The sequence below is a fragment of the Papio anubis genome, chromosome 10, assembly GCF_008728515.1.
Source record: "Papio anubis isolate 15944 chromosome 10, Panubis1.0, whole genome shotgun sequence".
Lineage (NCBI taxonomy): Eukaryota > Metazoa > Chordata > Mammalia > Primates > Cercopithecidae > Papio > Papio anubis.
Window position 1 is genome coordinate 41,079,720 of NC_044985.1, and position 14,293 is coordinate 41,094,012.

Here is a 14,293-nt window from a genome sequence, read left to right on the forward strand (position 1 = left end):
AGGAACCTGAGGACTCATGGTCTATGTACCCTGCCAATGACTTCTGTGCTAAGTCCTGAACCTATTTGACTTCAAATGTATTCATCTTTCCTTGCTCTGGATTACTTGGGGCTGCATGTCCTAGGCTTCTATGTCAGCTGAATTATACTGATAGGGGTTTGCTGGAACACAGAGAGCAGGAAAGGCAAAAGCCATAGTTTTCTCTCTGCCCTCTCTATTTGTTCAGTATCTTTAGTGTTAGCTCTGTCCCCCATGGGCTCCAATTCCTGACACAGATGCCTAAAACAAATGTTCTGTCTTAGCCACATCTTTTTCCCCACCAGCTCTTATTCTTCCCTGTCTTTTCCATTTCTGGGTCACTTCACATCACAGGTGAAAGAGGCAGCTGGGGTATTCCCTGGGACTACCCCCAGACATCTAAGTGGAGAGATACAGGGGAGGCATTACTATTTTGCATGAAGAAAGGGCACACCGAAACAGAGAAGTTACAAATATGGTCCTAATCCTGGTGTCATTTTCATATATTTCTTTAATTCTTCTTTCAATTTCTGCCACAGGCAAAATAGCAAGAGACAAAACAATTTTTAAACTGAAAAACGTTTGCAAATATCAGAAAAGATTATTTTGAGATTGAATTCTCATTTGGAGTATTTATTATAAACAGCCATCATCTCAACAGGCTCAGTAGGCAAAAGCTGTGTGTCTGATTTAGAGGTTGGGTTGAGACAGTCAACAAAATCTAAAAACCCCTAGACCCAATGTGATGACACCGAGAGAAGTGAGAAAAAGGATGGAAAAGAGGAAAGATTTATGAGGCATAGCAAAAGAAAGCCAAGGTCAGTGTGAATGACAAGAATTCTCAAGAAACAGCTGTTGAATTGAACTTAATCAAAACTAGCTGGTAAACTGGAATTTTAGTTTGGTATTTGAATAAGAGACTAAGATAATTCTACGTAAAAGTACATAATATGAAGAATAAATAAATAATTTAGAAGAGAAGAGGTCTGGTAATTTTATTTAAAAATGAAGATGTACATAAGCATTTTTGTGAATTTTGATGACAAAATATAAAAATATACCAAGAAAAATCACGTAGTGAAATAAAAATCTTAAAAGATAGTAATAAGAATAAACATTGTTTGAGCCCTTTATATGGCTCAAGCACTAAAAGAGGTGCTTCAAATACATCATCTCCTTGAACATTCCCAGTAACCTTATGAGACAAATATTATCCCCATATTATGGATTAGGAGGCTATGATTCAGGAAGATTCATAGCATGTTTAAGGCCAAAAGGGTATTTGTGTTCCTGTAAATATTAGTAGGCATTCAACAAAATAGTTCCATAATAAAATTTTTGAGAAACAGCCAACACTATTTCTCTCAGCTAGAGATTAGGCTCTAAGGTTGTACAGAAATAACTTTTTAAATCCTTCTTTACCCTAAAACTTATCAAACTTATAACATGGTGGGAACTATGTGTATGTGTGCATGTGTTGTATAAATGCGTGTGTGTAATTGCTACCTTTGTGGACATGAATCTTCTACAGAACACAATTTGGAAAAGACAGCAAAAAGCTATGATAGAGCCAAATCACTAACACTAAATTTAATAGAGACAAATTTAAATCTAGCATTGATATCTTTAAAGTCCCATTATTCAAGAACAAAATTCAGGCCAAGAGTGCCTTTTAAATGCCCTGGAGGTGGGCTACCATGAGTCAGAAGATGATGATGAAACTGATGGTTAATGAAATCTTAGGCTAAATTAATAGAAGTGTACTGTCTATATCAAGGGAAGTTAAGGTTTATGTCTGGCTCTGAATTAAGCCTTTAAATAGAGTGTTGACAAATAAAAGGAGGAGCAGACATTGACAATTAAGTTGAAAGTTATAGAAACGATATTATATAATATTACTGGAGAAACTGGAAATAATATTTTAATTGACATAAATACTTGGCTGGTTTAGGGTTGTTAAGGGTATCTAAGATGTGATACTTATGTTCCTATAGTTAACAGATCGCCATTAAAATAAGGATGTAGACTTAATTGGTGTTTCTCTAGATTCCTAGACTAGGACTAACAAATTATAAGGAATTAAGTTTAGGTTTAACATAAATAAAATGTTTCAACAAGCTGTCTCAGAAGAAAATAGGCTGATGAAAATTAGTGAAAATCCAATCAAATTAAATAGTCTCTTAGAACTTGCCACAGAAAAGAGGCATTGTCCAGTTACCTAACTTACCTTACTTACCCTGGAAATTTATTAGTAAAAAAGGAAATATCAGAAATCTCATACATGAATTTAAAGAAGAAATGGAAATGTATGGATGGATGTCCATAATTCAATAGCATCTTTGGTCATCAAAGAACTGCTGTCTTGACTCAATGGCATCAACTACGCTTGAGATCTCACTTCTCTTTTCTTTTCTAAATAATTTAACTGCCCCACAAGCAACTGACGTCTTTGCTTCTCATGGCTACTCCTATTCTAGGCTTCTCCTGCCCCATGACTTCTCCACACTAGTTTTTTTTTTTTTTTTTTTTTTTTTTTCCTATGGTGTTTTGTCTTCTGACATCTCTGCTGTCTGCTGATTTTTCTCTATGACTTACTTTAAAATGCCCTGCTAGATAATCTTTATTGTTTCTTGAGACAGGGTCTCACTCTGCCACCCAGGCTGGAGTGCAGGCTCACTGCAGCCTTGACATCCCAGGTTCAAGTGATCTTCCGACCTCAGCCTCTTGAGTAGCTGGGACCATAGGTGCATGTCACCACACTCTGCTAATTATTGTATTTGTTGTAGAGACAGGGCTTCCCCATGTTACCCAGGCTAGTCTCGAACTACTGAGCTCAAGCAATCCAACCACTTTAGCCTCCCAAAGTGCTGGGACTACAGGCATGAACCACCACACCCAGACTAGATAATCTTATTTAATTGTCCTGTCAACATCAAATACAGTGCATCACTCTTAAGTTCCTCTCACCAGGCCATCTTACAAATTTATTTCTCCAAATAGTTGCCTTTGTAGCAGCTACCCAGCCATAATCCTCTCAGCTGTGATCAGAACATTAGGGTCACAAGATAGCAAACACTGCAACTTATATGAAGGAAGTTGTTAAGAGAGAATAAATGGTGGACACTATAAATGGACTATCCAGGACCACCATCTCATAGAAATACTCTAGAAGATGCTTCTGTTATGTATTAGAGGTTAAATAAAATCTCAAAAGTCCCTTCCAACACTAATGTTCTACTACATGAATGTATAGCTCTAAGCCATTATTGTTTCTTAATATTGATTTTAAAAATATTAGGGCTTATGGAAAGAATAGGTTTACTGGCATCATATTTAATACAAAGCCTATGATATGGTTTGGTTGTGTCCTTACCCAAATCTAATCTTGAATTGTAGTTCCCATAATCCCCACAAGTCATGAGAGAGGCCCAGTGGGAGGTAATTGATCACTGGGGGTGGATTCTCCCATACTATTCTCATGATAGTGAGCAAGTTCTCATGAGATCTGGTGGTTTTATAAGAGGCTTCCCCCTGTGCTCAGCTCTCATTTTTCTCCTTCCAACCATCATGTGAAGAAGGACATGTTTGCTTTTCCTTCTGCCATGATTGTAAGTTTCCTGAGGCTTCCCCCGTCATGTGGAACTGTGAGTCAACTGAACCTCTTTCCTTTAGAAATTATCCAATCGCAGGCAGTTCTTTACAGCAGTGTGAGAACAGACTAGCACAGTAAATTGGTACCACAGAGAGTGGGGCACTGCTATAAAGATACCTGAAAGTGTGGAAGCAACTTTGGAACTGGAGGTTGGGACAGTTTGGAGGGTTCAGATGAAGACAGAAAAATGTGGGAAAGTTTGAAACTTCCTAGAGATGTGGGTGGGCTCAGAAGACAGGAAAATGTGGAAAAGTTTGGAACTTCCTAGAGACTTGTTGAATGGCTTTGACCAAAATGCTGATAGTGATATGAACAACGAAGTCCAGGCTGAGGTATCACAAATGGAGATGAGGAACTTGTTGGGAACTGGAATAATGGTAACTCTTGCTATGCAAAGAGACTGGTGGCATATTCCCCCTGCCCTGGAGATCTGTGGAACTTTGAATTTGAGAGAAATAATTTAGGGTATCTGGCAGAAGAAATTTCTAAGCAGCAAAGCATTCAAGAGGTGACAGAGTGTAAAACTTTGGAAAGTGTGCAGCCTGGTGATGCGATAGAGAAGGAGCCAAATGTTAATCAGCAAGACAAAGTAAAGTCTCCGGGGCATGTCAGAGACCTTCACAGCAGCCGCTCCCACTACAGGCCCAGAGGCCTAGGAGGAAAAAGTGGTTTCCTGGGCCAGGCCCAGGGCCTTGCTTCTTTCTGTAGTTTCAGGACTTGGTGCCCTGCATCTCAGCCTCTCCAGTTGTGGGTAAAAGAGGTAAAGGTATAGCTCAGGCTGTGACTTTGGAAGGTGCAAGCCCCAAGTCCTGGCAGCTTCCACATGGTGTTGAGCCTGCACATGAACAGAAGTCAAGAATTGAGGTTTGGGAACCTCTGCCTAGATTTCAGTGGATGTATGAAAATGTCTGGATGTCCAGGCAGAAGTCTGCTGCAGGGGCAGAGTCCTCATGGAAAATCTCTTCTAGGGCAGTGTAGAAGGGAAATGTGGGATTGGACCCCCCCACACACAGAGTCCCCACTGGGTCACTGCCTGGTAGAGCTGTTAGAAGAGGACCACCATCCTCCAGACACTAGAATGCTAGATCCACCAACAGCTTGCACTCTGTGCCTGGAAAAGCCGCAGACACTCAACACCACCCATGAAAGCAGCCAGGAGGGGGGCTGTACCCTGCAAAGCCACAGGGGTGGAGCTGCACAAGGTCATGGGAGTCCACTTCTTGTATCAGCGTGACCTGGAGTCAAAGACATGCAGTCAAAGGAGATCATTGTGGAAGTTTAAGATTTAATGACTGCCTTGTTGGATTTTGGACTTGCATGGAACGTGTAGCCCCTTTGTTTTGGCTAATTTCTCCCATTTGGAATGGAAACATTTACCTAATCCCTGTGCCCCCATTGTATCTTGGAAGTAGCTGACTTGATTTTGAATTTACAGGCTCATAGGCAAAAGGGACTTGCCTTGTCTCAGACGAGACTTTGAACATGGACTTTTGGGTTAATACCAGAATGAATTAAGACTTTGGGGCACATTTAGAAGGGCATGATTGCGTTTTGAAATGTGAGGACATGAGATTTGAGAAAGACCAGTGGTAGAATGATATGGTTTGGCTGCATTCCCACCCAAGTCTTATCCTGAATTGTAGTTCTCATAATCCCCATGTGTCATGGGAGGGGCCCAGTGGGAGGGAATTGAACCATGAAGGCAGTTCCTCCATGCTATTCTCATGATAGTGAGCAAGTTCTCATGAGATCTGATGTTTTTATAAGGGGGCTTCCCCCCTTCGCTTGGTTCTCATTCTTCCCCTTCCAACCATCATGTGAAGAAGGACATGTTTGCTTCCCCTTCTGCCATGATTGTAAGTTTCCTGAACTCCCCCACCCTCAGTGATGCAGAACTGTGAGTCAATTAAACTTCTTTCCTCTATAAATTACCTAGGTTTTGGCAGTTCTTTATAGCATTGTGAGAACAGACTAATACGGCCTAATTGAAATACTATTACTTCTTCCAACAGATGCCTCTAATCCAGACCTTTTATTAATAAGTGAGATCAAAGAGAAATGACAATAAGTTATAAACATACAGACATAACTAAGTGTTTTACACATTCCACCTTGGCTCTTACATGCTGAATTTAAGCAAATCTCTTTATCTGTCTGAGACTCAGTTTCCCCATTTGAAAACTGAGAAATCATCACTTGACTTTCAAGGTGTGGAAATTAACTTTGACCAGTATGATAATTCTTTATAACTTACAAAATCTTTATAATACTCTTAACCAATAATCCAGAAATAGTTTATATCATTGATTTTGTCTGCCTCAGTTAGCAAAATAGGCTTTTTCAAACAACTATAGAGTATCTGTTTGGCATACAGAAGAAAATTAGACATTTAAAATTTTCAAGTGGGCAAAAAAATTTCAGGCATCCTCCTAGGTGACTGACTTATTACCATTCAGCTTTTCTACCTCAGTTCTCCTCTTTCTCTCCCCAACTTTTCTACCATTTGATTTTCCTGAATGACTCATAAGTATAGAACCACCAATTATTTTATATTTCATATTAAGCTGTGCAAGCCAAATTGAGTTACAGCTTAGACAAGAAATCCTAGGGGAAACACCCAGAAGAATGTCATGACACATTTCTTGTTCTCTGGCATAAGCAGAGATAATAATTAAGCGTCACATGACATATTACTCTAAAAATAGATGCCCTGTGTGGTTTTTGTCACACACACATCCAAGGTGTTTTTAAAAAATGTTTATTTTAATGTGTTACACATTTAGCCTCCGGGAATCATTTCACTGAGCAGCAGAAAAGCTGCAGTAAATTCTTGGTTACTGAAATGACATGAAGATGAGTTATTTAAATATCTTTATGTTCATAACATAGATTTGTTTGAAACATATCTTTCTGCTGTGGCTAACTTATAAAGATCTCATGATCTAAGTAGGAGATGCCACATATCTTCTTTTGTTCTCAATGCATGACTCTCTTTGGATATTCATTCATTCAAGAAACATTTATTGTGCATGCACAATGTACCAGGCACTGTTTTCAGGACACAGGATACTGCAATCAACAAGACAAATGAGTACAATGCTTGAATAAACCTACAATTCTGTTTTTTTAATATGGCAAACAGTAAACAAGGAAATAAATTAATACATAATTTCAGATGAAGGTAAGTGTTATAAAGAAAATTAATGATAATAGAATAAGGAAAATCAACAGAGATGGGAACAAGGAAGAGCTTATTTAGATTAGGTAACTAAGACAAGCTCTCTAAGAAGTGAAGAACTGAATGAGAGGAAGCCTGCCAAGCAAACCCTGGCAGGAAGAACAATTATAGCCACAGGGAACCACAATGGTAAGCATGTCATGTTTAGAGAAAAGAGGCCAGTGTGGCTGAAGCACAGAAGTCACAGTGTGGTTGGAAATACAGTCAATGTGGTAGGCAAGAGACAGATCCCTCAAGAATACGAGAAATATGGTCAATGTGGTAGGCAAGAGACAGATCCCTCAAGAATAATTGTGGAGGTGAATGGATTTAACCCAAGTTCAATGAGAAGCAATTGGGGAATTTTAAGCAAAGAAGTAATATGATTTAGTTTATATTTTAAAAGCTTACTCTGGTTAGATGGGGGTGGAAATAGGAATGAAAGAAGGGAAATCATTTAGATATTCGAAACATTCAGTAGTATAGGCAAAAACAGCTGATGGCTTAGATTACCAATGCAGGCAGATGAGTAGCAAAAATGGTGGTCAGATTTAGGACATACTATAAAGGTAAAACCAACGTGCTCCTCTGACTGATGTGATTTACAAAATAAAAAAAGGAATCGAGGCAACAATTTCTATACTTTATTTCTCAGTCTATCTTATGGTGCTCACTGCATTTCATGGTAGGAGTTCAAAGGTAACATTAAAAATAAGGAGTATCTACATAGTAGAAGGTTGGAGAATAAGGAAGCATTGACCAGATATGAAAGAATTACAAAGCACTGCATTGTGACCCCTGTAGGAACAAAAATAAATATTGTCTCTAGCTTTTGTGATCATTGTAGGAAGACCAGGTATCCTAGGGTTTGCAAAATTTTCCATCTCTTTCTTGTGACAGACTAGTTCTGTCTTTACATTTTACACAAGACCATAGATTTTGCACAGTGTTTCATTAAGCCCCACCAACATGTTATCGAATCTTAATAAAATTTGGTGAGCAGAGATGTAAAAAATGCAGAGGAAACAAAATAAAAGTGAAAAAGAAAATGTTAAGGCAATGATGATTAAAAAAATAGAAAACAAAGACCTGAAATATGCCTGGAAAGTGCAAAAAAAAAAAAAAAAACCGTGCATTTCTAATTATCAGCTTCTGTGTACTTTTGAACTGAGGAAGTTTTGAACTGAATGAGTTCAAAAGGTGGCCAAGACTGATGAAGTGTCTTTGTTAACAGAAAAATTTAAACTGAGTCTACTCAAGAGAGGCATATTCAGAAGCTCTAATGAGCTTCTCAGTGGAAAAAAAATCCGAACCTAATCTTTTGGTTCAATAAGTTAATTCTCTTAGTGAAAGATGAGTCGAGTGAGCCAACCTTTATGAACACTGAAAGCAAAACTGCAGAGAATTGAAGCTCTGAGCCACTGCACTTCAGGCCTTTCCTCTCTGTTTTTTTTCCCCCCTTTCTTTCTTTCTTTTTATCTTCTTTGTTGGCTAATCTAGGAGCAGTTTACCAGGCTGCCAGGCAATGCAAAGGTCTAAACTATTTGTGAAGAGAATTTGAAATAATCACGTTATGTTTGTCAAGGCTTTGTATTTGTGGAGGTGAACAGTAACAAATAAGAGAAAAAGTCTGCAATCTGTGTTTGTATCACAGGGATGTTGCCCAGGATTCTTTGTATTTTGTAGAAGAATAGCATGGGGTCTCAGACTAAGTCCTTGAAGTACAAATATGATTGTGCAAGTCTTCCGATAGAAAATGTCTACCTTGAATTTCATGGCCCTTAGTATTTTGGTAAACCTAGTATTATAGCCTTATAAATGATGCAATCAAATTTCCATAAGGACATCATGAAAGTATACTTAAATTGTAGAAAATTGTATGAAGTTTACTTCTGTATGTCTCAGTATAACTGTAAACATCCTGTTTTACCAGCTCATGGCATCTAGGAAATATTCAGCTCCATTTAGCCACATCACAAAGGGTAGAAGAAATTTAAAGGTTCAGAGCCTTAAACTCTTTTACCCAGTTACAGAAGATGTTTTGTCAACATGAATAAATAAAAGTGGTACTTCAGTTAAAATTGAAGGTATTGCTTCACTAAATAAGTATTTATACAGAATATTTCGTGGTAAAACAACAAAGGTAAATTGGATAATGGGGCTGGAGATGGTGCTCATTATTTTTTGTGATATGAAACTAAAGAACAAGTTTTCTTTTTGTGGTCATCGGCAAGTATCAGTGTGCTACTCTGGAGATAATATTTTCCATCAATGGAGGGAAAAGAACTAGCATATATGAGTGGTTAAGTGGAATCTAAAAAAAAAAATATATCAAAGGCAAGACCGTGCATTATAGCTTAATCCATGTATTTAGTCTACTTGACTAGAAAGCCTTATGGTATTGCAAAAAAAAGCACAGAGTATCTAATAAGAAAGATGTGTTTGTATCCATACTGTACCTCTCACCGGAAACTGATCTCGGGCCAGTTACTTCACCTTTCTGAGCTGCAATATCCTTAACTATAAAATAAAGATTCAAAAATCAATCTCATGGGGCTATCAGAAGAAATAAATGTCTCTAGCTTAGAGATGTTTATAAATATCTATATCACCTTATAAGTACCCGACTCATGGTAGATAATATCTAGAACACCTTCACATCTACTTCACAGGGTCTTCACTGATATAGATAGCAAAGGTATATCAACTTGTATTCAAAGAAAACCAACATCTGTTCAAGAAATTTTAGAACTACAAGAATTAGTTGGGTGTGGTGGCTCACACCAATATCCTAGCACTTTGGGAAACTGAGGCAGGAAGCTCACTTGAGGCCATGAGTTCGAGACCAGCCTGGGCAACATAGTGAGACCCTGTATCTACAAAACTTAAAAATATTAACCAGGTTTGGTGGCATGCACTCGTAGTTCCAGCTACTCAGGAAGCTGAGGTGGGAGAATCACTTGAGACTGGGAGTTCAAGGCTGCAGGGAGCTATGACCACCACTGCACTCCTGATTGAGCAACAGAATGAGATGCTGTCTCAAAAAAAAATCTACTTTTCAATTTTCCTTTAAAATACTGCATCCTCCTCTGTAATTACATCTGGAGCATTTTATTAGTGGCAGGGCATTAACCACCTCTTTACACAAATACACTTTTTCTTGTTACCTTAGAAGCTCAGGTAACAATAGGAGACTTGCCTTGTTTATAGGCTTAGAAAGAAAGAGAAATTATTCAAGTAAGAAGCTCACAAAATCAGGAAATTTCTTCTATCTAAGGCATTTCTGGAAAAGTTAGCAGAGTTTCTGGAGAAGAGCACCAAATGTGGATTCATACAAGGTGAATTTTATTAGTTGAAAGTAATGATCTGCTTTACAGGAGCTCAAGTGAGATTATCTATAAATACACAGAAATTCTAGAACTAGTGAAAGAGTTTCTCAACTTTCATCCTCTTAAAAGAGTTTGGAAGACAGAAGTCAAAGTATGGCAGTTTCCAACCATAATTAACATTGGCTGAATCTTTCTTATGGACCAGACACTGTACTGAGAGCCTCCACTAATGACCCTATGTTTTCCTTTCTTTTTAATTTTTTTTTTATTATTATACTTTAAGTTCTAGGGTACATGTGCACAACGTGCAGGTTTGTTACATATGTATACTTGTGCCATGTTGGTGTGCTGTACCCATTAACTCATCATTTACACTAGATATATCTCCTAATGCTATCCCTCCCCGCTGTCCCCTCCCCACAATAGGCCCCAGTGTGCAATGTTCCCCTTCCTGTGTCCAAGTGATCTCATTGTTCAATTCCCACCTATGAGTGAGAACATGCAGTATTTGGTTTTCTGTTCTTGCCATAGTTTGCTGAGAATGATGGTTTCCAGCTGCATCCATGTCCCTACAAAGGACACAAACTCATCCTTTTTTGTGGCTGCATAGTATTCCATGGTGTATATGTGCCACATTTTCTTAATCCAGTCTGTCACTGATGGATATTTGGGTTGATTCCAAGTCCTTGCTATTATGAATAGTGCTGCAATAAACATATGTGTGCATGTGTCTTTATAGCAGCATGATTTATAATCCTTTGGGTATATACCCAGTAATAGGATGGGTGGGTCAAATAGTATTTCTAGTTCTAGATCCTTGAGGACTTGCCACACTGTCTTCCACTCTGGTTGAATTAGTTTACAGTCCCACCAACAGTGTAAAAGTATTCCTATTTCTCCACATCCTCTCCAACACCTGTTGTTTCCTGATTTTTTAATGATTGCTATTCTAACTGGTGTGAGATGGTATCTCATTGTGGTTTTGATTTGCCTAATGACCTTATTTACTCATCCAACAACTCTGTGAGTTATGCAACAATTTAACCTCTATTTTAAAGATGAGGAAATAGGCAAAGGTTACACAACTATTAGAGAATACTGGCATCTGATTCCAAAGGCCAAATTTTCAATACTTTACTGTACTCTTTGCCAAGACTGGTAAATCTCATGAGCTTCTGCTCAAATATTTCCACTTACCAATTACAGTCTCCTGGTGTTTACCTTTCAGAATCAAATTCCTCAAAAGGAATTGTATCACATGAGATATAGTCTGACTGTTTGGTATTATTTTCTTAAAGAGCCCATGAAAGTTATATTGGGATTTTGGGAGTTATTTTGTCAAAAGAATTTATAAGCAAAACTCTTCCCATTTTATTTTTCTTTCACCACCATCACTAGATCCCAATTTTACTAAACTTTGACTGTCAGACTGATTTGCAAGAATTCCCTCCTCTGATATAACCTCCTGCATTCAATAGAGAAATAAATAAATTACTTACAGTCCTTGTAGATAGCACTTACTGAATGCTTACTATATGCCAGCCATTGTGCTAATTGCTATACATATTAATAACTTATCCCATTGCATCCTTACAAATCCCTACAGGTAGGTGCTGCTATTATCTTCATGTTATAGCCCAGGAAAGAAAGGCCCAGAGAAATGTCGTGCCCAATATCACAAACCCAGTAAAAAGTAAGAACAAGGTTTGATTCCAGAGCCATGTGACCACAAACTCAAGATCTTAGTCATCATAGAATAGGATTACTTTCAAATTTTACCAGTTATGTGAGTCCTGAGAAAGACATATGCATTAGTCTGTTCTTGCACTGCTATAAAGAAATACCTGAGACTGAGTAATTGATTTTCTTAAAAAAGAGGTTTAATTGGCTCATGGTTCCGTAGACTGGACAGGAAGCATGGTGGCATTTGTTTCTGGGGAGGCCTCAGGGAAATTACAGTCATGATGGAAGGCGAAGTGGAAGTGAGGCACTTCACATGGCCAGAGCAGGAGGGAAAGAGAATGGGGATGTACTACACACTTTTAAACAATCAGATCTCACTGTAATTCTATTATGAGAATGGAACTAAAGGGAAAAATTCACCCTCATCATCTAATCACCTTCCACCAGGCCCCACCTCCAACACTGAAGATTATAATTCAACACGAGATTTGGGCACAGACACAGATCCAAACCATGTATCATTCTTCCCTGGCCCCTCCCAAATATCATGTCCTTCTCATATTTTGAAATACAGTCATGTCTTCCCAACAGTTCCCAAAGGCTTAACACATTCCAGCATTAACTCAAAGTTCCAAAATCCAAAGTTGCATCAGAGACAAGCCTAGTCCCTTTCACCTATGAGTCTGTAAAATAAAAAACACATTAGCTACTTCCAAGATACAATGGGTGTAGAGGCATTAGGTAAATATGCCCATTCCAAAAGGGAGAAATCAACCAAAAGAAAGGGGTCACAGGGTCCATGGAAGTCTGAAACCTAGCAGGCAGTCATTAAATCTTAAAACTCCAAAATAATCTCTTTTGACTCTATGTCTCACATCCAGGGCACATTGATGCAAACGGTGGGCTCCCAAGGTCTTGGGCAGTTTCATCCCTGTGGCTTTTCAGGGATGAAATTGTTCTCATGGGTTGGCGTTGAGTACCTATGACTTTTCCAGGCACGGATTGCAAGCTGCCAGTGGATCTACCATTCTGGGGTCTGGAGGATGATAGCTCTCTTCTCAGAGATCCACTAGGTGGTGCCTTCATGGGGACTCTGTTTGGGGATCCAATCCCACATTTCTCCTCCACATTTCCCTTGTAGAAGTTCTCCTTGAGGGCTCCACCTTTCCTGTAGGATTATGCCTGGACTTCCAGGCTTTTCCATACATATTCTGAAATCTGGTTGGAGGCTACCAAGCCTCACCCTTGCACTCTGCACACCCACAGGTTTGCTACCATGTGGAAGCCACCAAGGCTAATGGCTTGCACTCTCTGAAGCAATGGCCCAAGCTGTACCTGGGCCCTGTTTAGCCACAGCTGAAGCTGGAGCAACTGGGATGTTCAATGTCCCTAGGCTGCAAAGACCAACAAGGCCCTGAATCTGGCCCATGAAACCATTCTTCCGTCCTAGGCCTCTGACCTATGATGGGAGGAACTACTTCTCTGAAATGCCTTCCTTTTAGTTATGCAAATTTGTGCAGCCTGCTTAAATTCCTCCTCTGAAAATGGGTTTTCTTTTCTACCACATGGCTGGGCTGCACGTTTTCCAAACTTTTACACTCTGCTTTCCTTTTAAATGTAAGTTCCAGTTTCAGGTCATTTTTTTGCTCATGCATATTAGCTTAGGTTGTTAGAGGCAGCCAGGCTACATCTTGAACACTTTGCTGCTTAGAAATTTCTTCTTCTGGATACTTTAAATTATTTCTCTCATGTTCAAAGATCCACAGATACCTAGAGCAGGAGCACAATCCTAACCTCTTTGCTAATGCATACCAAAAGTGACCTTTGCTCCAATTCCCAATAAGTTCCTCATTTCCATCTGAGACCTTATCAGCCTGGCCTTCACTGTCTATATTATTATCAGCATTTCAGTCACAACAATTTAACAAGTCTCTAGGAAGTTGCTAACTTTTCCTCACCTTCCTGTCTTCTTAGCCCTCCACACTCTTCCAGCCTCTACCCGTTACCCAGTTCCAAAGTTGCTTCCACATTTTTCAGGTATATTTATAGCAATGCCCCATTCTTTGGTACTAATTTTCTGTATTAGTCAGTTCTTGCACTGCTATAAATACGTGAGACTGGGTAATTTATAAAAAAAAAAAAAAGAGAGAGAGAGGTTAAATTGGCTCACAGTCCTGCAGGCTGCACAGGAAGCACGGCAGCATCTACTTCTGGGGAGGTCTGAGAACTTACAATAATGGCAGGAGCCAAAGGAGAAGTAAGACACTTCACATGGCCAGAGCAAGAGGGAGAGAGAGAGTGGGGAGATACTACACACTTTTTTTTTTTTTTGAGACAGAGTCTCACTCTGTCACCCAGGCTGGAGTGCAGTGGTATGATCTTGGCTCACTGCAA